This window comes from Carcharhinus amblyrhynchos, unplaced genomic scaffold (assembly GCF_965287045.1).
Source record: "Carcharhinus amblyrhynchos unplaced genomic scaffold, sCarAmb.v2.hapA scaffold_42, whole genome shotgun sequence".
NCBI lineage: Eukaryota > Metazoa > Chordata > Chondrichthyes > Carcharhiniformes > Carcharhinidae > Carcharhinus > Carcharhinus amblyrhynchos.
In genome coordinates, this window is record NW_027649783.1 from 2,837,283 (window position 1) to 2,864,538 (window position 27,256).

General features: G+C 45.1%; 5 non-coding genes across 5 annotated transcripts; 3 read left to right on the forward strand and 2 right to left on the reverse strand.

Annotated features, from left to right (window-relative positions):
• Nucleotides 1–100: 100 nt before the first annotated feature.
• Nucleotides 101–174, forward strand: trnai-aau (transfer RNA isoleucine (anticodon AAU)). The gene has a single exon. It is a non-coding gene; the product is annotated as a tRNA-Ile (tRNA).
• A 2,446-nt stretch (nucleotides 175–2,620) lies between these two features.
• trnad-guc (transfer RNA aspartic acid (anticodon GUC)) lies at nucleotides 2,621–2,692 on the reverse strand. The gene has a single exon. It is a non-coding gene; the product is annotated as a tRNA-Asp (tRNA).
• Nucleotides 2,693–10,035: 7,343 nt separating this feature from the next.
• Nucleotides 10,036–10,107, forward strand: trnaw-cca (transfer RNA tryptophan (anticodon CCA)). The gene has a single exon. It is a non-coding gene; the product is annotated as a tRNA-Trp (tRNA).
• Nucleotides 10,108–10,742: 635 nt separating this feature from the next.
• Nucleotides 10,743–10,814, forward strand: trnad-guc (transfer RNA aspartic acid (anticodon GUC)). The gene has a single exon. It is a non-coding gene; the product is annotated as a tRNA-Asp (tRNA).
• A 12,151-nt stretch (nucleotides 10,815–22,965) lies between these two features.
• trnas-aga (transfer RNA serine (anticodon AGA)) lies at nucleotides 22,966–23,047 on the reverse strand. The gene has a single exon. It is a non-coding gene; the product is annotated as a tRNA-Ser (tRNA).
• Nucleotides 23,048–27,256: the final 4,209 nt, after the last annotated feature.

Here is a 27,256-nt window from a genome sequence, read left to right on the forward strand (position 1 = left end):
CTCTAATTGAAGCCAGGTCCCTGGAGCTGTGCAGCAGCAGTGCTGACCATTATGCTACCGTGCTGCCCCGTTAACCATCCGTGGAGGTCAGTTTGGATGTGGCCGGTTAGCTCAGTTGGTTAGAGCGTGGTGCTAATAACGCCAAGGTCGCGGGTTCGATCCCCGTAAGGGCCAGTTTGCCTTTTCCCTTAAACTGAAGTATATTGGGCGGCACGGTAGTCCATGCTGAAATTGCCTCTGAATGTCCTGAGATTTTTTGATTACGGGCAAATACGTAGGGATATGGGGGTAGGGCTTGGGTGGAATTGTGGTCAGTGCGGACTCGATGGGCCAAATGGCCTTTTTATGCACTGTAGGTTTTCTATGATTCTCTGAAGTCACTACATTTTCAGCATTCACAACAAATTCGAATGTTTGAAATATCAACAATTCTATGCGGGGAAAACAAACTGTGAGTTTTGAGACATGAACCAAATTTCTGCAGTTTATACTGACACCCACCCAAAATACATTATCTATGAATACATAATTTTCCAAGCTTGGGTTGTAAGGCCATGTATCAGAGAATAGGATAGTGTAGAAGAGGCCCTTTGGCCCATCGAATCTACAGTGATGCATGAAATGCCCTGGCCTGCCCAACTAATTCCACTTGCCAACACTCGGCCCATTGAGCAGAAAGCAGGCTCAGTGCCACAGACTGAAAGGAGGTTTTAGTTCACATGGGCAGCATGGTCGGCGGAGGCTTAGAGGGCTGAAGGGCTGCTCCTGTGCTGTAATTTTCTCTCTTCTCTGATATTTAAAGAGTACACATTGATTTACACAGCCAGAGACTGACAATTAGAGGATGAATCCCACAGGCAGTTGCAGAGACTGATAGGTAAAAGTAAACCCAGTCCCTCATATAGTGACCGAGAAGGACAGTTACAACATTAATCCCAAAATGACAGAGCATCGCAGGGAGGGAATGAACCCCGCAGTCACTCTCAGCTCCCACTAACTGGCAAATACACATTGAGTCCCCAACAGTACCACGGACAGAGTGACTCCATCAGTCACATAGAGCACCAGGCAATTACTATTCAATACAATGTGAACAGAAGTGATAGAGAAGGAAAAAGGGAAGTGTGGTGAGAAAGAGATAGAGGAGCAAATCTGTCTGCAGATCATGGATAACAGATACAGTATTAATTCCATTCTCTCACAGACAGACGCGGAGTTGCCGACGTTGGACTGGGGGAGGCACATTAAGTAGCAGCAGGACACCAGGTTAAAGTCCAACAGATTTATTTGGTAAGATGAGCTTTTGGAGTGTCGCTCCTTAACCTGATGAGGAAGATGAAAACATAATGAAACAATAGACTAAAAGTGGCCACGAAAAATACACTGGCCAGCAGGATTAAGGAAAATCCCAGGGCTGATTGTACATACATAACGAGCAAGAGGTTAGCCAGGGAGAGGGTCGGCCCACTCAAGGACAACGAAGAGAATCTATGCATGGAGCTAGAGTAAATGGGTGAAGTATTAAATGAGAACTTTGCGTCAGTGTTGACTGAAAATGACGTGTATGATGATGAGTCTGGGGAAGGATGTGCAGGTGGTTTGAGTCATGTTGAAATCAAAACGGAGAAGGTATTGGTGCCCTTGAGAAATATTAAGGTCGGTAAGATAGTTCTGATGGGATATACCCCAAATACTGAGAGAGACAAGGGAGGAAATTGTTGGAGCCTGAGAGAAATCATTGCATTCTGACTGGCTACAGTGGAGGTCCCAGATGATTGGAGAATCGCCTATATTATTCCTCTGTTGAAGAAGGATAACACCAAAAATCCAGGTAATTACAGGCCGGTGAGCCTTCCATCAATGGTCGGGGAATTATTGGAGAGAATTCGTCGAGACAGGGTATTTCCCACTTGGACATGAGTGGACATATTAGTGAGAAACAACATGGTTTTGTAAAGGGGAGCTCTTGTCTCACGAACATGATCGAGTGTTTCAAGGAAGTGACGAAGATGGTTGATGAGAATAGGACAGTGAATGGTGTCTGCATGGACTCTCTTCATAGCTCAAATTCTCCATCCCAGGCAACGATCTGGTCCCTGGTAAATGGACACTGCGCCCTCTCCAGTGGAATCATATCCTTACTGTAGTGATTTGACCGGAAGTGCACACTGTCCTCCAGCGGTGGCTTCACCAAAATTTTTTTCCAACTGGAAATGAACCTTCCTGCTCTTACAATCATGCATTAATATTCCATTCCTCACGCTGCATGAATCTTCACAACTCACAGACTCAAAGGGATTTCCAATATTGGAAAACATTGGAGGTTTCCTTTGTATTTTCAGGGATCTGGGAATCAGTGGATCATCCAAAAATAGAACTGAAAAATATGAAATCACAGCATTTATTGGCATTGTGCTAATATCAGGGTAATATTCCACGTGTTGACTCCGTGGCATCGCCACATCAAAGGTGAGCGAAAATGCTGATGAATTGAACGAACGTTGATCTCAGGTTACCAAAAGTTTCCGTACAAATGTAAAGATTTCCATTTTCGAAAGTTTCAATTCTTCACAGTCTTTTATTTTTGCCGTACAATTTGACATAATAAAATTATAATAAACTCCCCGTCGGGGAATTGAACCCCGGTCTCCCGCGTGACAGGCGGGGATACTAACCACTATACTAACGAGGAGCTGCTCCACCAAACGACGAAACGCATTCTACACTTGCCACTTACTCTTCTAGAGGGATAACTCAGTTCTGACGAGATCAGTTATCTTCCCCAATACGGAGAACCATTTCATGCAGCAAACAGCTAACTAAGACTTTTGGATTAGCAGGAAAGAGAATGAGATGGATGCATGAAGAAAACACACAAATCAGGTGGAGACAGAAAGGTGTGTTTGCCGTTCATGTCAAACTGCATGTTCTTTTTAATTTTGGAGGAAAGGCGGGGTCTTGAAGTCTGAACATTCTGGACAATCTCGGCTGGTCTCTCTCCACAGATGATGTCAGACACACATCTGGTATAAAGTATCCGCCTTCAGGATTTAATTGACACCCATAGTTTTCTAATCTGAAGTCAGATGTTCCCGACTCCGACACAGATGATTTTTCAAAATGTTATTTTCACGGGATGTTGCTGTCGCGGACTGGGCCAGCATTCCTTATCTAATATCAATTTGGTGGTAAGTTCTTTCTTGAGCCACTGCAGTCCACATGGTGTATGTACACACACTGTGCTGTTAGGGAGGGTGTTCCAGGATTGTGAGACAGCCACAGAAACGGCGATATATTTCCAAGTCAGGATGGTGTGTGTCTCTCGGAGTGGAACTTGCAGGTGGTCCTTGTTTCTCTGCATCTGCTGCCCTTGTGCTTCCAGCTGAAAGATTTCGCGGGTTTGGACGGTGCCTCGATACGGAAAAATCACCGTCAGGATTGGGATTTCAGAGAAATGTGATGCCTGAAAACAGCGTCTTAAACTTTCCGGCCATTCTGATCCACTCACTCAACGAACACCCGCCCTGCGCAAATCGATTTGAATTCCATCTCCATCCTCATTATATTTAAAACGTGTCTCTATCCATTTTTCAACCGCAGCCAGAGGCCTGGACCTGAGTCCCATCCTACAATCCCAGAGCTGGACAAATACAGACAGAATTCCAAACTCAGAGACAGTTCTGACAACGGCCGAGTTTCCCTACTCTTGTGTTCTTGATAAAAGGCAGAAAGCAAGTGTGTGCAGAGCAGAGTGGCGCAGCAGAAGCGTGCTGGGCCCATAACCCCGAAGATGATGGATCAAAGCCACCCTTTGCTATGATAATCGCATTCGCATTCACATCCAAGTGGGGCACTTGGCTGCTGCCCCAGGGGTTATCCTGGTTTTGTTGGCAGTAAATTTGTACCCTCTTGTTGATTTGTGTCACCTTGGGCGGCAGGTTTCTCTCAGTTGGTCGGGCATCTTATTCAGCACGGGTTTCATTCTCGTCTTAGGACGGAGATGAGGAGAAGTTTCTTCACTCAAACAGCCTGTGGAGTTCATTCGCACAGGAAGTAGTTGATGCCAAAACATTGAATGGATTCAAGAAGCGGATAGATTTAGCACTTGTGACGAATGGGGTCAAAGGATATGGGGAGAAAGCAGGATTAGACTGCTGATTGGACGATCAGCCATGATCGTGATGAATAGCAGAGAAAGATCGAAGGGCCAAATGGCCTCCTCCCGCTCCTGTCTTCTATGTTTCTATGTAATATCGAGGTTATTTATGAAGGCCGCGTTCTCAGCCTTGCTCCTGGCCTGAGGTGTGAATCCTCGGTTAAATCACCGCCAGTCAGTTCTCCTCTTTGATGACACCGAGATTTATCTGGGACTGTGGAGTTTGCTTTGATTTTATAAGCAATGGACACATCACATCCCTGAAACATCGCTCCGATATAAAACTGTGTAAAGAAATATAAACTGAGCCTGTAAACTGGGAGTTTTCCTAAAATACCATTTAAATCTTAGTTTTGACATTGATAATTTCGGGAACATTATCCAGAAATAAAATCCAGGAACCAACTGCACAAAGGCTCCAGAAGCTTGACGTAATTTGAACACGAAACTTTCATAATATGGGAGTCAGTCCCGCTATCGTTACCCCACAAGCACATGCCGTGTCACTGCTATACAGACCTGATTTTCCCCATTAAACTGAATCATTTCAGTTCATTCTTTTTGGGGCTGTTTCTGGAGGTGTTACTGAGTCAGGAATGTAGGAACTGGACCGTTGTTTTTTTTTTGTAGGTAACAACAGCTAGAGTTTTCCCATGAAATGTTCTGGTGTCTGGGAGTCAGCGGAGAGAACTGGATTGGATTGAGGATTGGCTGACTGACAGGGAGCAGAGGGTCGGGATAAATGGGGAAAAATGGATCCTTCTTAGGCTGGCGAACTGTAACAAGCGGGGTGGCACAGGGGCCAGGCCTCGGATCTCAACTCTTTCCAATCTATATCAATGACCTGCAAGCAGGGACAGAGTGTAACACGACAACATTTGTGAATAATACACAATTTGTGGGAAAGCAGGCGGTGAGTAGGATGTAAAAATATTACAGATGGATCTAGATATACTCGGAGAATTGGATAGCTTTTGGCAGATGGAGTTCAATGTGGATAAATGCGAAAGGCAAATTATTATCCTTCTGGAAAGCAGTTTCAAAATCTGTCTGGACAGAGGGATCTGGCTGTCTCTGTGCAGAATCACAGAAAGTCAGTATGCGGGTAAAATGTATAATTTAAAATGGCAATTTGAATGTCAGCATATATTGCAAAAGAACTGGAGTAAGAAAGTAGAGAAATATTGTTTCAATTGTGTTGATGAAGCCACAACTGGAATATTGTGTCCAGTTTTGGTCCCCTAATTTGTAGAAAGATGAGGTGGTATTACATCCAGCACTTTTTCCCTTCCTTCTCTATGTGCGGTATGCTTTGTCTGCAAGAAACCATACCTTTCACTGTGTACTATTTCATGTGACAAAAATAAATCAAATCACATCAAATCCGGCTGTCAGAATGAGATTACCGACGCGACTGACGAGTTACAACCACAGGTCGACTTGGCGAGTGGTGAAAACTGATATCACTGCTTCTGATCTTCACCAGAACAGACAGTGAAATGGAACATTGTTCGGGAACATTCCTGATTTTACAATGTTGTTACGAAAGAAATGGTTAATAATCTGTGGGAGATATTGAAAAAAATATGCCCATTTGAGTGGCTTTAGCGGTTGGCTCGTTGGTCTAGGGTTATGCTTCTCGCTTAGGGTTATGGTATTAAAATGCGAGAGGTCCCGCGTACGAACCCCGGAATTATTTTTATTTTTTTCCAAAGTAGATTCCGAAAATGATTAAAATCAGGAGCAGATTCAAGTTCCCGAGAAATCATTGCAGAGAATATATTACTGCAGAACATGGTCCAGTTACCAGTAACCAGATCGTTGTCTGGGATGGAGAATTTGAGCTGTGAAGAGAGACTGGATTGGATCAGACTGTTTTATTTCGAGCAGTGAAGGCTGAGAGGAGACCTGATTGAGGCATCTAAGGAATGGACAGGGTGGACCGGAAGCTGCTGCTGCCTTATAGCACGGGCATTCGACCTCTGACCTTCGGGTAAGCGTTCTCCAAGGCGGCCTTCACGACACACGACAGCGCAGAGTTGCTGAGCAGAGACTGATAGCCAAGTTCCGCACACATGTGGAAGGGTCTCAACCGGGATCTTGGGTTCATGTCGCCCTATCTGTAACCCCCTGTGACTTGTCTGGGTTTGCAAACCCTCAATTACTGTACTGTCTGGAGACAATACACATCTCTTTAACCTATGCATAATGCTCTTTCCACTCACATTTTCGGCATCTTTAAGACTTGAATTGCAGGTGAGGTGTAAAGATTCGCATTCTAATCAGTAATCTGTAAACTGTCTATGCTGTTATATGCTCTGTCTGAGGCCAGAACTCTCCATTCACCTGACGAAGGGGCAAAACCCAAAAGCTCATCAATGATCTGGATGATAATGTGGTAAATTGGTTCAGTAAATTTGCTGACGATATAAAGATTGGAGGAGTAGTGGACAGTGAGGAAGGTTTTCAAAGCTTACAGAGGGATTTGAGTCAGCTAGAAAAATGGGCAGAAAAATGGCAGATGGAGTTTAATGCAGGCAAGTGTGAGGTGTTGCACTTTAACATAGAACATAGAACATAGAACATTACAGCGCAGAACAGGCCCTTCGGCCCACGATGTTGCGCCGACCAGTTACAAAAACAATGACCCACTAGCCTATACCAATCCCTTTTCGTCCATAAACCTATCCAGAGATCTCTTAAACGCCCCCAAACTAGACGCATTTACAACTGCAGCAGGCAGGGCATTCCAATCCCTCACCACCCGCTGGGTAAAGAACCTACCCCTGACATCCGTCCTGTAGCTACCCCCCCTTAATTTAAAGCCATGCCCCCTCGTGCTAGCTTTCTCCATCCGAGGAAAAAGGCTATCACTATCCACCCTATCTAAACCTCTAATCATCTTATATGTTTCAATAAGATCCCCTCTTAGCCGCCTTCTTTCCAACGAAAACAACCCTAAATCCCTCAGTCTCTCCTCATAGGACCTCCCCACCATACCAGGCAACATCCTAGTAAACCTCCTCTGCACCCTCTCCAACGCCTCCACATCCTTCTTGTAATGCGGGGACCAGAACTGCACACAGTACTCCAAGTGCGGCCGCACTAGAGTAGTGTACAGTTGCAACATTACACTGCGACTCCTAAATTCAATCCCCCTACCAATAAACGCCAAGACACCGTACGCCTTCTTAACAACCTTATCTACTTGATTCCCAACTTTCAGGGATCTATGTACACACACACCTAGATCCCTCTGTTCATCCACACTATTCAAAGTCCTCCCGTTAGCCCTATACTCGACACATCTGTTGCTCCTACCAAAGTGAATTACCTCACACTTCTCCGCATTAAATTCCATCCGCCACCTCTCGGCCCAGCTCTGCAACCTATCTAAGTCTCCCTGCAGACTATGACACCCTTCCTCACAATCTACCACACCTCCAACTTTGGTGTCATCAGCAAATTTACTAATCCACCCAACTATACCCTCATCCAGATCATTATTAAAAATTACAAACAACAGTGGCCCCAAAACAGATCCCTGAGGCACACCACTCGTAACTGTACTCCATGATGAATATTTACCATCCACCACCACCCTCTGTCTCCTATCTGATAGCCAATTCCTGATCCAACTTCCTAGATTACCCACAATCCCATACATCTGCATTTTCTGCAGAAGCCTACCATGGTGAACCTTATCGAACGCCTTACTAAAATCCATGTATACCACGTCAACTGCCTTACCCCCATCCACCTCTTTGGTCACCTTCTCAAAAAACTCAATAAGGTTAGTAAGGCACGACCTACCCGCTACAAAACCATGCTGACTATTTCTAATCAATTCATTACACTCCAAATAACTATAAATCCTATCCCTAATAATTTTTTCTAAAACCTTGCCCACAACAGAAGTAAGACTCACCGGTCTATAATTCCCGGCAAAGTCTCTGTTCCCCTTCTTAAACAATGGGACAACATTCGCTATCCTCCAATCCTCCGGGACTACACCAGAGACCAATGACGACCTGAAGATCTGAGCCAGAGGCTCTGCAATCACCTCTCTAGCCTCCCAGAGAATCCTAGGGTAGATCCCATCCGGACCAGGGGACTTATCTATTTTCAGCCCCTCAAGAATTTCCAGCACATCCCCTTTATCAACCGTAATACTGTCTATTTTACACCCCTGCAACCCAATGTCCTCCTCAGCTATAATCATGTCCCCCTGCGTGAACACCGAAGAGAAATATTGGTTCAATACTTCTCCAATCTCCTCCGGTTCCACACACAACTTCCCCCTGCTGTCTGTAACTGGCCCTAATCTTGCCCTGACCAACCTTCTGTTCTTGACATACCTATAGAACGCCTTAGGATTCTCCTTAATCCTATCAGCCAAATTCTTCTCATGTCCTCTTTTAGCCCTTCTCAACTCACTCTTCAACTCCCTCCTAGCCAATCTAAAGCTTTCTAGTGCACTATCTGAGCCCCTAGTGCACTATCTGAGCCCAAGATTGGAAGGACAAACCAAGCTAGAACATACATGGTTAATGGTAGGACACTGAAGAGTGCAGGAGAACAGAAGGATCTGGGAATACAGATACAGAATTCCCTAAAAGTGGCGTCACAGGTAGATAGGGTCGTAAAGAGTGCTTTTGAACATTGGCCTTTATAAATCAAAGTATTGAGTATAAGAGTTGGAATGTTATGGAGAGGTTGTATAAGGCATCGCTGAGGCCGAACTTAGTGTAGCGTGTGCAGTTTTGGTCACCTAATTACAGGAAGGATATTAATAAGGTTGAAAGAGTGCAGAGAAGGTTTACAAGGATGTTGCCGGGATTTGAGAAACTGAGTTACAGAGAAAGGTTGAATAGGTTCGGACTTTATTCCCTGGATCTTAGAAGAATGGGGGGAGATTTGATAGAGGCGTACAAAATTATAATGGGTATAGATAGAGTGAATGCAAATAGACTTTTTCAACAGAGGCGAGGGGAGGAAAAAAAAGTAGAGGACATGGGTTAAGGGTGAAGGGGAAAGGTTAAAGGGAATATTGGGGGGGGGAGGGCTTCTTCACACAGAGAGTGGTGGGAGTGTGGAATGAGCTGCCGGATGAAGTGGTAAATGCGGGCTCATTTTTAACATTGAAGAAAAGCTTGGACAGGTACATGGATGAGAGGGGAGCGGAAGGGTATGGTTCAAGTGCAGGTAAGTGGGACTAGGTAGAAAAATGGTTCGGCATAGCCAGGGAAGGCCAAAAGGCCTGTTTCTGTGCTGTAATGTTCTATGGGAATGGGAAATAAATGCTGCAGCTGCGGCGCAAAGAATGACATGTTGGACTTTTCATCGTTATCTGGTGAGATATTCAAAGATTGTGGTCAGGAACTCATTGGAGTCGGCTTTTTAGATAAGGAACTGGTGTATCAATACTTTCAGAGAAGTGAAACTGCCGCTCCGAAAATCAAACAATCCCCACAGTGCAGAAGAAGGGCATTCGGCCCATCGAGACTACACCAACAGCAATCCGACCCAGGCCGCATCCCCACACACTGAGTTTACCCCCAATAAAGGGGCAGTGAAGACGTATTTCCGACGAGGATGGGATGCAAACCCAAATGTGTAGAACGCAATGAAGTTGCAATCTATCGCCTTCACCACTGGGCCGCCTCGTCATACAAAAATGCCCTTTCTAATCACCTCTTGAACAAAGAACACATTTCTCCTGTAGGATAATGTTGTGTTTCTACTTTCTCGTTAATTTTGGTTCGCTGTTGCTCTTCCATTCTTTTTAGATCCCGAGAAAGTGAAGAGGGAGACAATTCCCTGATTGAGTTTTGAATTCACCAAACATAACACAAATGTAAAAGGGTTTTGCGATTTGTGAGCTTGTGGCGCAACGGTAGCGTGTCTGACTCCAGATCAGAAGGTTGTGTGTTCAAATCACGTCAGGTTCAAAGAACAATTATTCACCCGTTTTCGGATTTTGTATCTGGATAAAGTTTATTGTTCCCGAAATGACGAATTTCAAAACGATGAGAGATACAGTACTTTATGTATTTGCTCAATCTGCGCCTGTACCTCGGGCAATAAAAAGACAATATAATGAAAGAAATGCATCTCAGCTGTAAAGCACTTTGAAACTTCCAGCGGTTTGGAAAAAAAAAACACATTTCGAGACAAGATAAAAGCAAAATACTGCCAATGCTGGAATCTGAAACAACAAATGAAAATGCTGGAAAAACTCAGCAGGTCTGACATCATCTGTGGAGAGAGACCAGCTGAGATTGTCCAGAATGTTCAGACTTCAAGACACCCCGTCTTTCCTCCAAAATTAAAAAGAACATGCGGTTTGATATGAACGGGAAACGCACCTTTCTGTCTGCACCTGATTTGTGTTTTTTCTTCATGGATCCATCTCATTCTCTTTCCTGCTAATCCAAAAGTCTTAATTAATGCGTTGAAGCCGCTGTTTGCTGCATTAAATGGTTCTCCGTATTGGGGAAAATAACTGATCTCGTCAGAACTGAGTTGTCGTTCCGGAAGTGTAAATAGCAAGTGTACAATGCGTTTCGTCAATTTCAGGGTCAGTTCCTCGTTAGTATAGTGGTTCGTATCCCCGCCTGTCACGCGGGAGACCGGGGTTCAATTCCCCGACGGGGAATTCATCGCAATTTTATTATGCCAAATTGTACGTGTGTTGTTCTCTCATTTTGAAAACGGCAAAAATAAAAGACTGTCAAGAATTGAAACTTTCGAAAATGGAAATCTTTACATTTGTACCGACACTTTTCGTGACCCGAGATCAACGTTCGTTCAATTCAACAGCATTTTGGCTCACCTTTGACGTGGCGACGCCACGGAGTCAACACGTTGAATATTAGCCTGATATTAGCACAATGTCAATAAATGCTGTGATTTCATATTTTTCAGTTCTATTTTTGGATGATCCACTGATTCCAAATCCCTGAAAATACAAAGGAAACCTCCAATGTTTTCCAATATTGGAAATCCCTTTGAGTCTGTGAGTTGTGAAGATTCATGCAGCGTGAGGAATGGAATATTAATGCATGATTGTAAGAGCAGGAAGGTTCACTTCGAGCTGGACAACATTTTGGTGAGGCCACCGCTGGAGGACAGTGTGCAGTTCTGGTCAAATCACTACAGTAAGGATTTGATTGCACTGGGGAGGGTGCAGTGTCCATTTCCCAGGGACCAGATCGTAGACTGGGATGGAGAATTTGAGCTACGAAGAGAGATTGGATTGGATCAGATTATTTTACTTAGAGCAGTGAAGGCTGAGAGGAGACCTGATTGAGGTGTATAAGAAACGGACAGGGTGGATAGGAAGCTGCTGCTGCCTCACAGCACCAGGGACCCGGGTTTGATTCCCGGTTTGACTCAGTGTCTGTGTGGGGTCTCCATGTTTCCCCGTGTTTGCGTAGATTTTCTCTGGGTGAGCAAAGATCAAAGAAAATTACAGCACAGAAACAGGCCCTTCGGCCTTCCAAGCCTGCATCGATCATGCTACCCGACTTATCTAAACCCTCCTTCCATTCCGCGACCAGATCCCTCTATTTCCATCTTATTCATGAATTTGTCAATGCACCGCTAAGAAGTCACTACCGTATCCATTTCCACTACATCCGTGGCAAAGAGTTCCAGGCACCCACCACTCCTTCCCTCATACATCTCCTTTAAACCTTGTCCCTCACACCTTAAACCTTTGCCTCCGAGAGACTGATTCTTTCACCCAGGGGGAAAAAAAAAGCTTCTGACTATCCACTCTGTCCATGCCTCTCGTAATCTTGTGGACTTCTCGCAAGTCGCCCCTCAACCTCCTTCGTTCCAGTGAGGACAAAACAAGTTTCTCGAACCTCTCCTCATAGCTAATGCCATTCTTAGCAGGCAACATCCCAGTAAATCTTTTCTGCACCCTCTCCAAAGCCTCCAGATTCTTCTGGTAGTTTGGCGGACGGAACTGAACACTAAATTCCAAGTGCAGCCTCAGTAAAGTTCTATAAAGCAGCAACATGACTTGCCAATTTTTAAACTCAATGTCTCAGCCGACGAATGCAAGAATGCTATATGCCTCCTTGACTACCTTCTCCACCAGCATTGCCAATTTCAAAGACCTGTGGACCTGTCCACTCAGATCCCTTTGGCTATCAATACTCTTATGGGTTCTGCCATTTACTATATATTTCCTATCTGTATTAGACCTTCCAAAATGAATGAACCCACATTTGTCCGGATTAAATTCCATCGGCCATCTCTCTGCCCAAGTCTCCAACTGATCTATATTCTGCTGTATCCTCTGATGGCCCTCATCACTACCCACAAATCCACCATCGTTTGTGTTGTCTGCAAACTTACTAATCAAATCAGTTACATTTTCCACCAAATAATTTATATGTTACAAACAGCAAAGGTCCCAGCACTGAACCCTGAGGAACACCACTTGCCACAGCCCTCTATTCAGAAACAAATCCTTCCAGTATGACCCTCTGCCTTCTTTGACTCGGTAAGAAGTCTCACAACACCAGGTAAGAGTCCAATCAATTTATTTGATCGTAAACTCACATGCTTCCGGGGTTTGCCCCTTCGTCGGGTGATGACGCAAGGATATTTTGGCCTTGGAGGGAGTGCAGAGGAGGTTTACTAGGCTGATGCCGGAGTTGAGGGGGTTGAGCTATGAGGAGAGGCTGAATAAACTAGGCTTGTACTCGTTAGAGTTTAGAAGAATGAGGGGAGATCTCATTGAGACATATAAGATGATGAATGGGATGGGTAGGATAGAGGTGGAGAGACTCTTCCCGCTCAGAAAGGACAATAGGACGAGGGGGCACAGCCTCAAGATAAAGCGGGGGGGGGGGGGGCGGTTTAGATCGGAGTTGAGGAAGAACTTCTTCACTCAAAGGGTGGTGAATCTCTGGAATTCTCTGCCCGTTGAAGTGGTGGAGGCTGCCTCGCTAAATATATTTTAGACGCGGGTGGATAGGTTTTTGATAGGCAAGGGGATTAAGGGTTATGGGGAGAGGGCGGGAATGTGGAACTGAGACACGACAGGTCAGCCATGATCTTATTGAATGGCGGGGCAGACTCAAGGGGCTAGGTGGCCGACTCCTGCTCCGATTTCGTATGTTCTTATGAATGGGCAAACCCCGAAAGCTTGTGAGTTTACGATCAAATAAACCGATTGGACATTAACCTGGTGTTGCGAGACTTCTTACTGTGTTTACCCCAAACCAACGCCGGCATCTCTACATCATGACTTCATCAAAACAGACAGTGAAATGGAACATTGTTCAATAAATCTCAGTGATCAAAAAAAATTGCCTAACTTTGGGACACTTTGAAAAGTTCAGGGGATAGATTGCCGTGGGTGGCTCGTTGGTCTAGGGGTATGATTCTCGCTTTGGGCACAGTATTAAAATGCGAGAGGTCCCGGGTTCTAATCCCAGACGAGCCCTGCATTTTTTTTTCTAAAGATAATTCTTTGCGATGAAGGTGGCGACAACGAGTGAAAGACGAAGCAGTGTTTACCTCCCGGGAACTCATTGCAGAGAAAATATCTCTGCAGAACTCGGAAAGCAACCATACAGTCTGACAGGACTGGGAATCCCAGTCAGATTTTAATTTTTCCATGTTTTCCTTTAATTCCGGTGTCCCCAAAGATTAGTGCGGGCCTCTGGATCACCAGCCCAGTGACATCACCTTTCATCCCTGTAATCAGAAACACTTCACTCAGCTCGTTATTAAACCTCTTCCTCCACAGAATTTTATTAAACTATTTGCTACAAAGCCTGTTGCTCCATTCGGGGGCATCAATAATTTATTAAGATCACGCAAAAAAGATAGATTTCTTCGGACGAGGCTAAAATAATGAGGTGAGAAAATGTAATGGACAAAACAACAAGGAAATACATTCTGAGAAAGCGCCCCGCAATGTTTGCAAGAAAATGCAGAGCTTTCAGCTGAAGACGGAAATCTCAGTTTGCCGGAAGTTTTACCAGATTTCTGCATAAAACGACCGCGATAGGACTCGAACCTGTAATCTTCCGATACCATCATCACCAGGATTACCGAAGTCAGACGCCTTATCCATTAGGCCACGCGGTCAACAGACAAAAGTCATCCCCAAATGTTAGCGCCATGTGAATAACTGCCGTGAACATATTTATTTTCAGTTTTGTTTTTAGTTACTTCTCTGATTCCCAGATGCCAAAAAAATTAAGTGGAATCCCCAGAGTTTGTCAACAGCAGAAACCTAACGTCCACTTCTAACATTCTTTTGGTGCCTGTCTGTGTGGAGATTGCACGCTCTCCCCGTGTCTGCGTGGGTTTCCTTCGGATGCTCCGGTTTCCTCCCATCATAGAGCAGGGTCAGGAATGGTTGTTGCAGGTTCCGGGGTACAAATGCTTTAGTCGGAGTAGAGAAGGAGGTAGAAGGGGTAGCATTGCTAGTCAAGGACTGTATCACAGTGTCGGAGAGGAAGTTTGATGAGGACTTGTCAGTTGAGGTAGTATGGGCGGAGATTAGAAATAGGAGAGGAGAGGTCACCCTGTTGGGAGTCTTTTATAGACCTCCTAAAAGTTCTAGAGAGGTTGAGGAAAGGATTGCGGAGACGATCCTGGTTAGGAGTGAAAGTAATAGGGTAATTGTTATGGGGGACTTTAATTTTACGAATATTGATTGGAATTGCTATAGTTCTAGCTCGTTAGAGGGGTCAGTTTTTGTACAAAGCGTGCAGGAAGGTTTTTTGACTCAGTATGTAGATAGGCCAACTAGAGGTGAGGCTATATTGGATTTGGTGCTGGGAAATGAGCCAGACCAGGTGCTAGACTTGGAAGTTGGTGTGCATTTTGGTGATAGTGACCACAATTCGGTTACGTGCACCTGAGTGATGGGAAGGGATAGGCATGAACCTCGGGTCAGTAGTTTTAGCTGGGGTAAGGGCAATTATGAGGCTATTAGGAGTGAATTAGGAAGCATAGATTGGACTAGGAGATTACAGGGACTGGGAACGTCCGAAATGTGGAGTTTTTTCAAGGAGCAGCGACTGCGAGTCCTTGATAGGTATGTCCCTGTCAGGCATGGAGGATTTGGTAGATCTAGGGAACCGTGGTGCACTAAAAGAGTTGAGTCGATGGTTAAAAAGAAAAAGGAGGCTTATGTTCGGATGAGATTGGAGGGCTCAGATAGTGCACTAGAAAGCTTTAAATTGGCTAGGAGGGAGTTGAAGAGTGAGTTGAGAAGGGCTAAAAGAGGACATGAGAAGACTTTGGCTGATAGGATTAAGGAGAATCCTAAGGCGTTCTATAGGTATGTCAAGAACAGAAGGTTGGTCAGGGCAAGATTAGGGCCAGTTACAGACAGCAGGGGGAAGTTGTGTGTGGAACCGGAGGAGATTGGAGAAGTATTGAACCAATATTTCTCTTCGGTGTTCACGCAGGGGGGCATGAATATAGCTGAGGAGGACATTGGGTTGCAGGGGTGTAAAATAGACAGTATTACGGTTGATAAGGGGGATGTGCTGGAAATTCTTGAGGGGCTGAAAATAGATAAGTCCCCTGGTCCGGATGGGATCTACCCTAGGATTCTCTGGGAGGCTAGAGAGGTGATTGCAGAGCAATCTGATCTTCAGGTCGTCATTGGTCTCTGGTGTAGTCCCGGAGGATTGGAGGATAGCGAATGTTGTCCCATTGTTTAAGAAGGGGAACAGAGACTTTGCCGGGAATTATAGACCGGTGAGTCTTACTTCTGTTGTGGGCAAGGTTTTAGAAAAAATTATTAGGGATAGGATTTATAGTTATTTGGAGTGTAATGAATTGATGAGAAATAGTCAGCATGGTTTTGTAGCGGGTAGGTCGTGCCTTACTAACCTTATTGAGTTTTTTGAGAAGGTGACCAAAGACGTGGATGGGGGCAAGGCAGTTGACGTGGTATATATGGATTTTAGTAAGGCGTTCGATAAGGTTCACCATGGTAGGCTTCTGCAGAAAATGCAGATGTATGGGATTGTGGGTAATCTAGGAAGTTGGCTCAGGAATTGGCTATCAGATAGGAGACAGAGGGTGGTGGATGATGGTAAATATTCATCATGGAGTTCAGTTACGAGTGGTGTGCCTCAGGGATCTGTTTTGGGGCCACTGTTGTTTGTAATTTTTATTAATGATCTGGATGAGGGTATAGTTGGGTGGATTAGTAAATTTGCTGATGACACCAAAGTTGGAGGTGTGGTAGATTGTGAGGAAGGGTGTCATCGTCTGCAGGGAGACTTAGATAGGTTGCAGAGCTGGGCCGAGAGGTGGCGGATGGAATTTAATGCGGAGAAGTGTGAGGTAATTCACTTTGGTAGGAGCAACAGATGTGTCGAGTATAGGGCTAACGGGAGGACTTTGAATAGTGTGGATGAACAGAGGGATCTAGGTGTATGTGTACATAGATCCCTGAAAGTTGGGAATCAAGTAGATAAGGTTGTTAAGAAGGCGTACGGTGTCTTGGCGTTTATTGGTAGGGGGATTGAATTTAGGAGTCGCAGCGTCATGTTGCAACTGTACACTACTCTAGTGCGGCCGCACTTGGAGTACTGTGTGCAGTTCTGGTCCCCGCATTACAAGAAGGATGTGGAGGCGTTGGAGAGGGTGCAGAGGAGGTTTACTAGGATGTTGCCTGGTATGGTGGGGAGGTCCTATGAGGAGAGACTGAGGGATTTAGGGTTGTTTTCGTTGGAAAGAAGGCAGCTAAGAGGGGATCTTATTGTAACATATAAGATGATTAGAGGTTTAGATAGGGTGGATAGTGATAGCCTTTTTCCTCGGATGGAGAAAGCTAGCACGAGGGGGCATGGCTTTAAATTAAGGGGGGGTAGCTACAGGACGGATGTCAGGGGTAGGTTCTTTACCCAGCGGGTGGTGAGGGATTGGAATGCCCTGCCTGCTGCAGTTGTAAATGCGTCTAGTTTGGGGGCGTTTAAGAGATCTCTGGATAGGTTTATGGACGAAAAGGGATTGGTTTCGGTTAGTGGGTCATTGTTTTTGTAACTGGTCGGCGCAACATCGTGGGCCGAAGGGCCTGTTCTGCGCTGTAATGTTCTATGTTCTATGTTCTATGTTTTATCTCCAACGACGAGCAAATTTGGTGGTTTGGCCAGGCTAAATTGACCCTTACTGTTAGGCGGATTAGCAGAGTAATTACGTAGAGTGACAGGGAGGGATTCACTGTCGGAGAGTCGGTGCAGAATATCTGGGCCGAATGGCCTCCTTCCGCACTGTCGGGATGCTTTGCCTCTTGCACTTCCTGTCTTCAATCTTCAATGTCTGTCCCCGAATCCTTCTGCTAGCAGCTAATGCAGGAACTTCCCCCTGTGAACCTTAGTTCAATATGTTCTACTCTTTTACACCTCTCTTCCAGCGCCACTCAATCCCTTTTGCTGCAAAGAGAGAAACTCCGAGTTATCCAGCCATACCTTGGAGCTAAAATCCCTCACTGCTGGATCCAAAACAGTAAATCTCCTTTCCCCCTTCGTAAGGACTCTCACACACTTTGTAAAGTCTGGTTCCCGGATCTGGGGGCAATCCTAAAACAGCTACAGTTAATCAGAGCTTCATAAAGATTGAGCAGAACTTCCCAGTTTTTATACTCAGTATCTCCAGTTATGAAGCCAAACATCCAATCCGCCTTCCTGACAACTCTCTTAAAATCGTCTCTCTCCTTCAAAGATCTCTCTGACCCTCAGGTCCCCCTGAGCCTGCACACTGCTCAGAACTGGACCAGTCAGTTTCTATTGCCTTTCCCCATCTCTTCTGTCAAAATGCAGCACTGTTCCTGAGTGTGGGATTATTAATTTGTCTCTGCTACAAAATCAGTGAGAGTTGAGACTGCAGCTTCTGTTTCTCCACTGTTAGGCTGACAGCACCGTGGTTGTTCCCTCACCTCAGGGACAGCAGCAGTTTAAGAAAGCAGCAAACCACCACCTACTTAAGGCCGGTTAGGGATTGGCAATGAACGTTGGCCTAGTCAGTGGTACCCACCTCTCGAAATGAATAAAACAAATAAAAACTCGCAACTCCAACCGGAGACGGAGAGACACAGAACAAATCTCACTCACATGCATGTGTTGGATACAATATGAATCACCCAATCACATCCCGAACAGAGGGTAAAAGGCAGTCGAAATTGGGCGATCGTGATCCACTTCCAGTTTAACCAGAGTTTTATACAAGAACAGAGAAGATCTTAACACAACAGACAACATTTTAACCCAACATGGAATATCATGAGATCAGATAATTAACATTAGCAAAACGGAAAACATTTTCACGGAGAATATTTTGACACAACAGAGCAGTGCAGAGGAGGTTCACTCGGCTGAGACCTGAGATGAGGAGGTTAGCCTATGAAGAGAGACTGGATAGACTGGGTTTGTACTCGTTGGAGTTTAGAAGGATGACGGGGGGATCTTTTAGAGACATATAAGATAATGAAGGTGAGAGATAGGATAGAGATAGAGAGATTCTTCCCGCTCAGAAAGGATAGCAAGACTAGTGGTCACAGCCTCAAGATAAGGGGTGGGGGGCAGTTTAGATCAGATTTGAGGAGGAACTTCTTCACTCAAAGGGTGGTGAATATCTGGAATTCACTGCCCATTGAAGTGGTGGAGGCTACCTCGCTAAATATATTTAAGTCACGGGTGGAGAGGTTTTTGATAGACAAGGGAATTAAGGGTTATGGGGAGAAAGCGGGAAAGTGGAACTGAGCCACTTCAGATCAGCCATGATCTTATTGAATGGCGGGGCAGGCTCGAAGGGCGAGATGGCCTACTCCTGCTCCTATTTCTTATGTTCTTATGTAACAGGGAACACGTTTACAGAACAGGACATATATTAAGAGAGTATTTTAAAACTATCGACGCAAGATGGATCATATTTACACAACCGGGAAGGCATTTTAGACAACAGCAGAAAACATTTCTCAACAACAGAGAGCACAGTTACACAGCAGGAAATATATTTATAAACACGTATTTGCAACAGAACGTTCCTTTTAAAATAGTGATCGACTCTCCAATTCCGTATCTTGCCGGTTTCCCAACACTCTGTCCGTCGTTCCATGTGTCCAAGCAGTCTCTCATGCTGCTATTGTGTGTTTTTCACTGTCTATTGTATTCTCGGTGTGATGCAGTGATGCCTCCTCACACTGCTGTTCCGATTAAACGATAGAGGAGTGACCATCTGTCTGACTACATTGATGGGCCGCAGGGAAAAATTCTTGCCGTAGCAAAGTGGCGCAACGGAAGCGTGCTGGGCCCATAACCCAGAGGTCGATGGATTGAAACCATCCTCTGCTATTCCTGCTCATAGTGATGAATAAACAACTTAACGGTAACTGTGAAGCAGTTGTTCCTTTTACCTGGAGAACACAAACTGTTATTTGGCTTCCCTTTTCCCCGAAAAACCTCGATCTGGAGTAAATGGCTTTTTCTGCAACCAGAGCCTTACCCAAGAAGAGGGAACATCTTAACACAACATGCAACAATTTACAGACAAAAAAAGTCCTCACGGGGAATCTTTTTTACACAACAGGGAACATGTTTGCAAGGGAAGGTGATATGTGAAGAGAAAAGAAGAAAAAATATTTACAGAGCCGGAAACACAATAACAGCGCAGCATATTTCACAACAGCAGAAAGAAAAGAAAACACTCACCAACATTTGAGACAGTTACCTGGGTAAGATTGGTCTGGAGAGATATTGGCAAAACACGGATAATTGGGAATAACTCCGAGGGAAAAAGACAACGGGCAGCATGAACACTTTGGGCCGAAGGGCCTGTTTCCATGCTGTAACCCTCTATATCATAGAGCACAGCAGGAAATATATTTACAAACAGTGAAACACTTTACACAACAACAGTGAACATCTTTGAGCAATAGTTCAAAGCAGGACAGCTGTACAGCAGGAAATATGCTTACAAGAATATATTTGCAACAGGAAACTAATTTAACATGTGAGTGATCAATTCCGGGTCCTGCCGGTTTCTCGGAACCTTTGTCTGTCGCCACACATTTACAAACAGTCTCTTTTGCTGCTTTTGTGTGTGTCTTTTCCGTCCATTGCATTCTTGGTGTTTTGCAGTGGAATTGTGTGGCCAGACTGAAGCTCCCTCACACTCGTGCTGGAGTTAAACAACAATGTGGAAGTGAATATCCGAATGGCTACATTGATAGGCAGCAGGGGGAGCTGGATTTACCAGAGCAAAGTGACGCAGCGGAAGTGTGCTGGACTGATCATTCAGAGGTTGATGCATCGAAACCATTCTCAGTTATTTTCTGTTAACGATGATAACAAAACGACTTGACAACAATTCTGCAACATTTCCGTGGAATATGCAAGCATTTGCATTGGCTCCGCTTTTCTGTTTTCACCCTCAAACTGCAGTCAATCACATTGATCTGCACACAAGCTGTAGATACTGTGAACATGCACCAGGATATATTAGTGACCGAGGTCATGGTGTGCAGGGCACGATTTCAGAATTTGTGGATGATGTGAAAGTTGGGAGCATTATGAACTCTGAGGAGGATAGTGTAAAACTGTAAAAAGGACAGAGACAAGTTAACGGAATGAGTGGACAAGTTACAGCTGAAATTCAAAGCTGAGAATTGTGAAGTGATTCATTCTGGTAGGAAGATTATAGAGAGACAATGAAAAGTAAAAGGGCCGGGTTCAATTCTGGCCTTCAGTGACTGTGTGTATTTTCCACATTTTCTCTGTGCCCACTTGGCTTTCCTCCGGGTGCTCTGGTTGCCCCTGCACTCCATTGATTGGGGAAATGGACTTACCATGCTAAATTTCCCCTCATGTCTCCCAGTATGTTTAGATTAGGAGGATTAACAGGGTAAATATGTGAGGTTGTGTGGATAGGTCAGAGAATCAATGCACACGCAATGGGCCGAATGGCCACATTCTGCACTGTAGGGTAGATAGAGGTTTTCATATTCCAGTCAAGAGTTCATCAAGAACCAGGGGAAAATATTCAAGATAAGTATCAAAACTGCAGCGATTCAGTGCCTAATGTACATATCTTTGGAAACTAAAGCAACATTTAACATGGCCAATCCACCTCACCTGCACATGTTTCAACCAGGGAGCAAACCAGAGAACCCAGAGGAAACCCACGGGGGAGAATGTGCAAAATCAGCAAAAGTCAGAACCAAAGTCAGGTCTCGGGGCTGTGAGGCGGGGGAGCGGGATTAGATAGAATGTTGTTTCAATAACACCAAATGGGCTGTTACTGCATTGTAAAGATTCTGTGGTTTGTGAATCTATAATATAATCCTATTGAATGGAGCAGCAGGCTTGAGGCACCATGTGATCCACTTCTGATCCGATTTATTGTGCTGCTGTGTCCAGGAAGCTGCTAACTGATTTCTCATCATTAAAACAGAATTTACTCCAAATATATAAATGCATCAACCCTGTGCTCAGTGACAAACACTGACTCGTGGTTAAGCAATGTCTCAGTTTTAATATTCTTATCCGTGTTTCCAAATCCCTCCATGTCCTCAGCTCTTCCTGCCTTTCGTCATCTCCAGCCCAACAATCCTCTGAGATATCTGAACTCCACTGATTCTGCCCTCGTGATAAGAAGTCTCACAACACCAGGTTAAAGTCCAACAGATATATTTGTTAGCAAAACCAATAGCTTTCGGAGCGCTGCTCCTTTATCGCCTTACCTGATGTTTTTCTGAGAGCTGAGACTGCAGCTTCTGTTTCTCCAAGAGAATCTCTCTGGATAAAGCCGGAATTTACAAGGATTTCTGTCACTGAGGCATTGCCTGGCGGTCTGTGTCTCACTGCTCTAACTCACTCTATCCCTCCATCCCCTCTCATCAACTCTATATGAAGGTGGGATCTTGTTGTTTAGTGACTGAGTGCACACAATCTGTATCTACATCTGATTAAATAGAATTCAGCTTATGAACAATATCATCATTTCAACCAGCTCTGGGTTAACCCAGGCACAGCTCTGATTGGCTGCAGCCCCCTGAATCTGGGGAACAGACACTGTGAGCATCGCCGGCCTCAGAGGCTTTCACAGTTACTGAGCTGGGAAACTCCAACTAATCCCCGAGAATCCACAGCACAGAGCGAGAGGAGAGGAAAACCTGTCCTGGGAGCTGTCAATCTGAGACACAGTTTGACCTGTCAATGTGCAGATGTGAAGCTGCTCCTTCCATTCCCAATCTGCTATAACCAGGAGTTCCTAACGCCCAATAATGACCAGCTTGCAGCAATGTGTTTGAATGAACACGATGTCATATCATCCAAGCAGCATTTTGAAATGATCATTCAGTGCATTCTGATGAAATTTATTTCTTATGTTCTGTGTGTCATTCCATAAGAATCTTCCTCTGAAATGAGACCTTGTTTTGTCCTTGCGCTCCTGATGCTGTTGTTTTTCAATCTGCTAACTTTCTGATTTCCCTCATGGAAAAACAGTAAAAAGTCTGACAACACCAGGTTTTAGTCCAACCTATTTATTTGATAATATACTCGCAAGCTTACCCACATCATGACTACTATCGATTCCCTCATGGAACCAGAGAAAGGGAACAGCACTGAATCATTCGGCTTATCTTGTCCATGCCAGCCCGAGGGCACCCAGGTGTCCTCTTCAAGCTCACCTTCCTGCACTCGGCCCGGAGCCATGGAGCTGAAAGCATGATGGTGATCCACATACTTGGCACCAAAATACCAGGAGGAGTTCCGGCTCTGGGGCTGCCCGAAGCAAACACTTTCACTGCTAATCGCTGCGAGCAGGATTCGAACCTGCGTGGGGAAACCCCATTGGATTTCTAATCCAACGCCTTAACCACTCGGCCATCGCAGCTCCGCAACATGCTGTGCTGATAGAATTACCTCAGTAGCGTTTATACTGACTTCATCAGGCACCGTTATTGTACAGAGCTCAGTGTGTGAGCTGAAATTTGTTCCTCTACTTTTGTATCTTTGTCTCTGACGGAGAACTCACTTACTAGGCCAAAGACATGTTTTTGTAGCTCAGTAATGTTTCATTAGAAACGAATTAGGGAATAGGCCCCCTCAGGGACAGACGAGGGGAATTGTGCTGAGAGCCAGGGGGAATGGGGGAGATCCTGAATGAATACTTTGCGTCAGTATTCACGAAGGGGAGGGGGTTGATGTCTGGCCCGGTCATCGAGGGAGCGGTAGACCAATTGAAAGATCTATCGATTACGAGGGAAGAAGTGTTTAGGTAGCATTAAAACCGATAAATCTCCTGGGCCTGATTGCATTTATCCTAGGCTGCTTAGGGAGGCGAGGGATGAGATTGCTGGGCCTCTGACGCGAATCTTTGTCTCTTCTTTGGACACAGGTGAGGTCCCAGAGGACTGGAGGATAGCGAACGTGGTACCGTTGTTTAAAAAGGGTAGGCGGGATAGCCCAGGTAACTATAGGCCAGTGAGTTTAACGTCAGTGGTGGGCAAGTTGATGGAAAGGATTCTTAGGGATAGGATGTATGAGCACTTAGAGCGTTGTGATCTGATTAGGGATACGCAGCATGGCTTTGTAAAGGGGAAGTCTTGCCTTACAAATCTGGTAGAATTTTTTGAGGAGGTGACAAAAACGGTCGACAAAGGACGAGCCGTTGATGTCGTCGAGATGGATTTCAGTAAGGCGTTTGACAAAGCCCCTCATGGTAGGTTGGTAGAGAAGATTAAAGCTCATGGGAGACGTGGCCAGGTATCTAGATGGGTAGAGAACTGGCTTGCAAAGGGGAGTCAGAGTGTAGTAGTGGAAGGGTCCTTTTCTAGCTGGAGGTCTGTCACTAGTGGTGTGTCGCAGGGCTCAGTACTGGGACCTCTTCTCTTTGTAGTGTGTATAAATGATTTGGAAGAGGGAGGAGGTGGTGTGATCAGCAAATTTGCTGATGACACCAAGATGGCTGGATTGGCGGGCAGTGAGGAGCGGGATATTGACAGGCTGGTGTATTGGGCAGATACATGGAGTTTAATCGAGATAAATGTGAAGTGATGCATTTTGGCCTGAATAATGTAGGGGGGAGTTATATGATAAAGGGTAAGGCCGTAAGGAGTGTAGAATCGCAGCGAGACCTGGGGGTGGAAGTGCACATGTCTTTGAAGGTGGCAGTGCAAGTGGAGAGTGTGGTGAAGAAAGCCTATGGTATGTTAGTCTTTATATGAAGGGGTATAGAATATAAGAGCTGGAGTCTAATGTTGCAGTTGTACGGAACGTTGGTTAGGCCGCATTTAGAGTAATGCGTCCAGTTCTGGTCGCCTTACTACCGGAAGGACGTGGAGACTGTGGAGAGACTCCACGTCAGAATACTCTGGAGTGAGTGCAGAGGAGGTTTACCAGGATGTTGCCTGGTATGGAAGGACTGGGGTATAAGGAAAGTTTGAATAAATTGGGGCTCTTTTCCCTTGAAAGACGCCAACTGAGGGGGGATCTCATAGAGGTATATAAGATTATGAAGGGTATAGATAGAGTAAACAGTGGTAAGCTATTTCCTATAATACAGACACATAGGACCAGGGGCCATTGAGGGAGGAGAGGTATAACACAGATAATAGAGGGAAGTTTTTCACACAGAGGGTAGTGGGGGTATGGAATGCTCTGCCAAGTAAGGTGGTGGAGGCAAACACGCTAGAGTCATTTAAGAGTAACTTAGACAGGCACATGAGTGGGTTGGAGATGGGTGGATATAGGAGATTGTTTTAAACAAGGGTCATTAGCATTGGGGCGTCCCTGGTAAGGTAAATGGATATGGTACAAAAACATTTTTTTTTCTTTTCATTCACAGGTTTTAAGTCGGTCCGCCTTGTGTCCAACGAGGGGCATACACGCGATGGGTCATACTGGGACTGCTCTTGGTTGTTCGAGATTGGCCTAGTGCTTCATGTCGTTAGTGTGTGCCTAAACTGGACAAGATACTGGGCAAGACGACAGCTCAGTGACTATCACTGATTGCTGTGCAGACGCATGGATTTGGGGTGGTGTCTGTGGGAGTTTGCGCATTCTCCCCGTGCTTGCGTGGGTTTTCTCCGGGTGCTCCGGTTTCCTCCCACACCCCAAAGATGTGCTGTTAGGCTGATTGGCAGGAATAAATTGTCCCTAAATTAGTTTCCCTCAAGGTGGATGGCCATAAAACAATAGAGAGGGGTCATGGGTGGAGAGGGGGACTGGTGGTGTTGCGATGGCGGCGCGGGCTCGTTGGGCCGAAGGGCCTGTTTCCCGGGTTGTTTTTGTTCTTTGTTCTTTATAAAAAAAGGAAAAAGAAAAATCTCTATTGTCTTTCATTATAGTCAAAAGTTGCGTTCACCCTGTTTTTGTCCACTCGGTTGAAAACACAGGAGGAAGTGGATAAAGTTATAAATAAATTACCAATGCGATGGCTGGGAATAGAACGCGGGTCAACTGCTTGGGAAGTGGCTATACTCACCACTATACCACCATCGCTCAGGAAGATCAACAACCGTTATTTTAATCACTTATAATTACGGAACTACCTCCGTTGCTGATGTTACCGGACATCAGGTCTGTCCATCGGACAGTTTGTAAACTGAACTTGGCTTCTCTCGTTTTTCGGGACAGTTTGAAGTCACCTTTTTACTATTGTTTCTGACTGAGAATTCATTGATTAGTTTTCAGGCACCTTTTTTTCATTTAAACAAATTTTCCACTGACAACAATTTCAAACTAGATTTTCCATTAGACACAGATGGATCATGAAAATATTTATGTGAATGTTATTTAAGCAGACCCCCTCCCCTCCCGCTCCCCTCCCCTCCCTCTCCCCTCCCCTCGCCAGTTCTCAGCCAGACACTGGCTGATGACAAGTTTATTTTACTTTTGACAGAAAATAAATCCCTGGCCCATGATCTGCTTTTCTCCTGTTCTCAGGCACATTCACTTTCAACAAGGCCGCAATGACTGGTTTGAAGAGTCAGAGTCAGACTGCAGTCACCTCGTTTCTCTCGCCATCCCTTTATCTCAGAGTCACCTTACACCATATCCTGCAGCCTGATTTGGCCAAGTTGAGCGAATGGCTCAATGATTGGCAGATGCAGTATATTTTGAATAAATGTGAAGTGATCCAATTCGTTAGCAAACACGGGAAGACAGATTATGGTCTGAATGGTCATAAGTTAGGAGAAGAGAATGTGCAACCAGAACAGAGTGTCCTCATGCACCAGTCACTGAAGGGAAACATGCCGCTGTAGCAGGCAGTAAAAAATGCAAATGGCATGGTGGCCTTCATAGCGAGAGGCTTCGAGTACAGGAGCAGGGATGTCTTGATGTAATTATGCAGGGTCTTGGGGAGGCCACAGCTGCAGTTTTGTCTTCATATCTGAGGAAGGATGATCTTTGGATTGTGGGAGAAAACCCATGCAAACATTGGGAGAACATGCAAACTCCACACAGGCAGTGACCCAAGCCCCGAATCGAATCCAGGTCCCAGGAACTGTGAAGCAGCAACGCTAACCACTGTGTTACCGTGCCGAGTCAAACCTATCCAACTGTGTTTGGTGTCTGTGAGATCTCCGAGTCTCTCTTGTGTAAAATAAAACGATTATCCAATCACGAAGTTCCCACTAATCCCCCTGCTGAGCCCCAAAGTTAGATTTCAAGGCACTGTTTCATTAAATTCAAGATTTGAGTTGGAAGTTAGAGAACATGTCAGCTATCCCGTGTCTGCATATCTTACCTCCAATCCTCACTTTATGTCACTGAATCCGCTACTCGTAATTAATGCAAGAGAAAATATAGAAATGAAGCATATCTTCTCTGATTTGATATATTAAAGAGGGCGGTAAAGTGGTACAGTAATTCGCACTGCTGTCCATGTTTGATTCGGGCCTTGGGTGACTGCATGGAGTTTGCACGTCCTCCTCGTGCCTGCGTGGGTTTCCTCTGGGTGCTCCAGTTTCCTCCCTCACTCCAAAGACTGGCTAGGTGCTTTGGCCATGCTAAATTGGTCCTTAGGTTCCAAGGATGTGGAGGTTCGGGGGATTAGCCATGGTAAAATTGCGCGAAATATGTTCTTTCAGAGAATCGG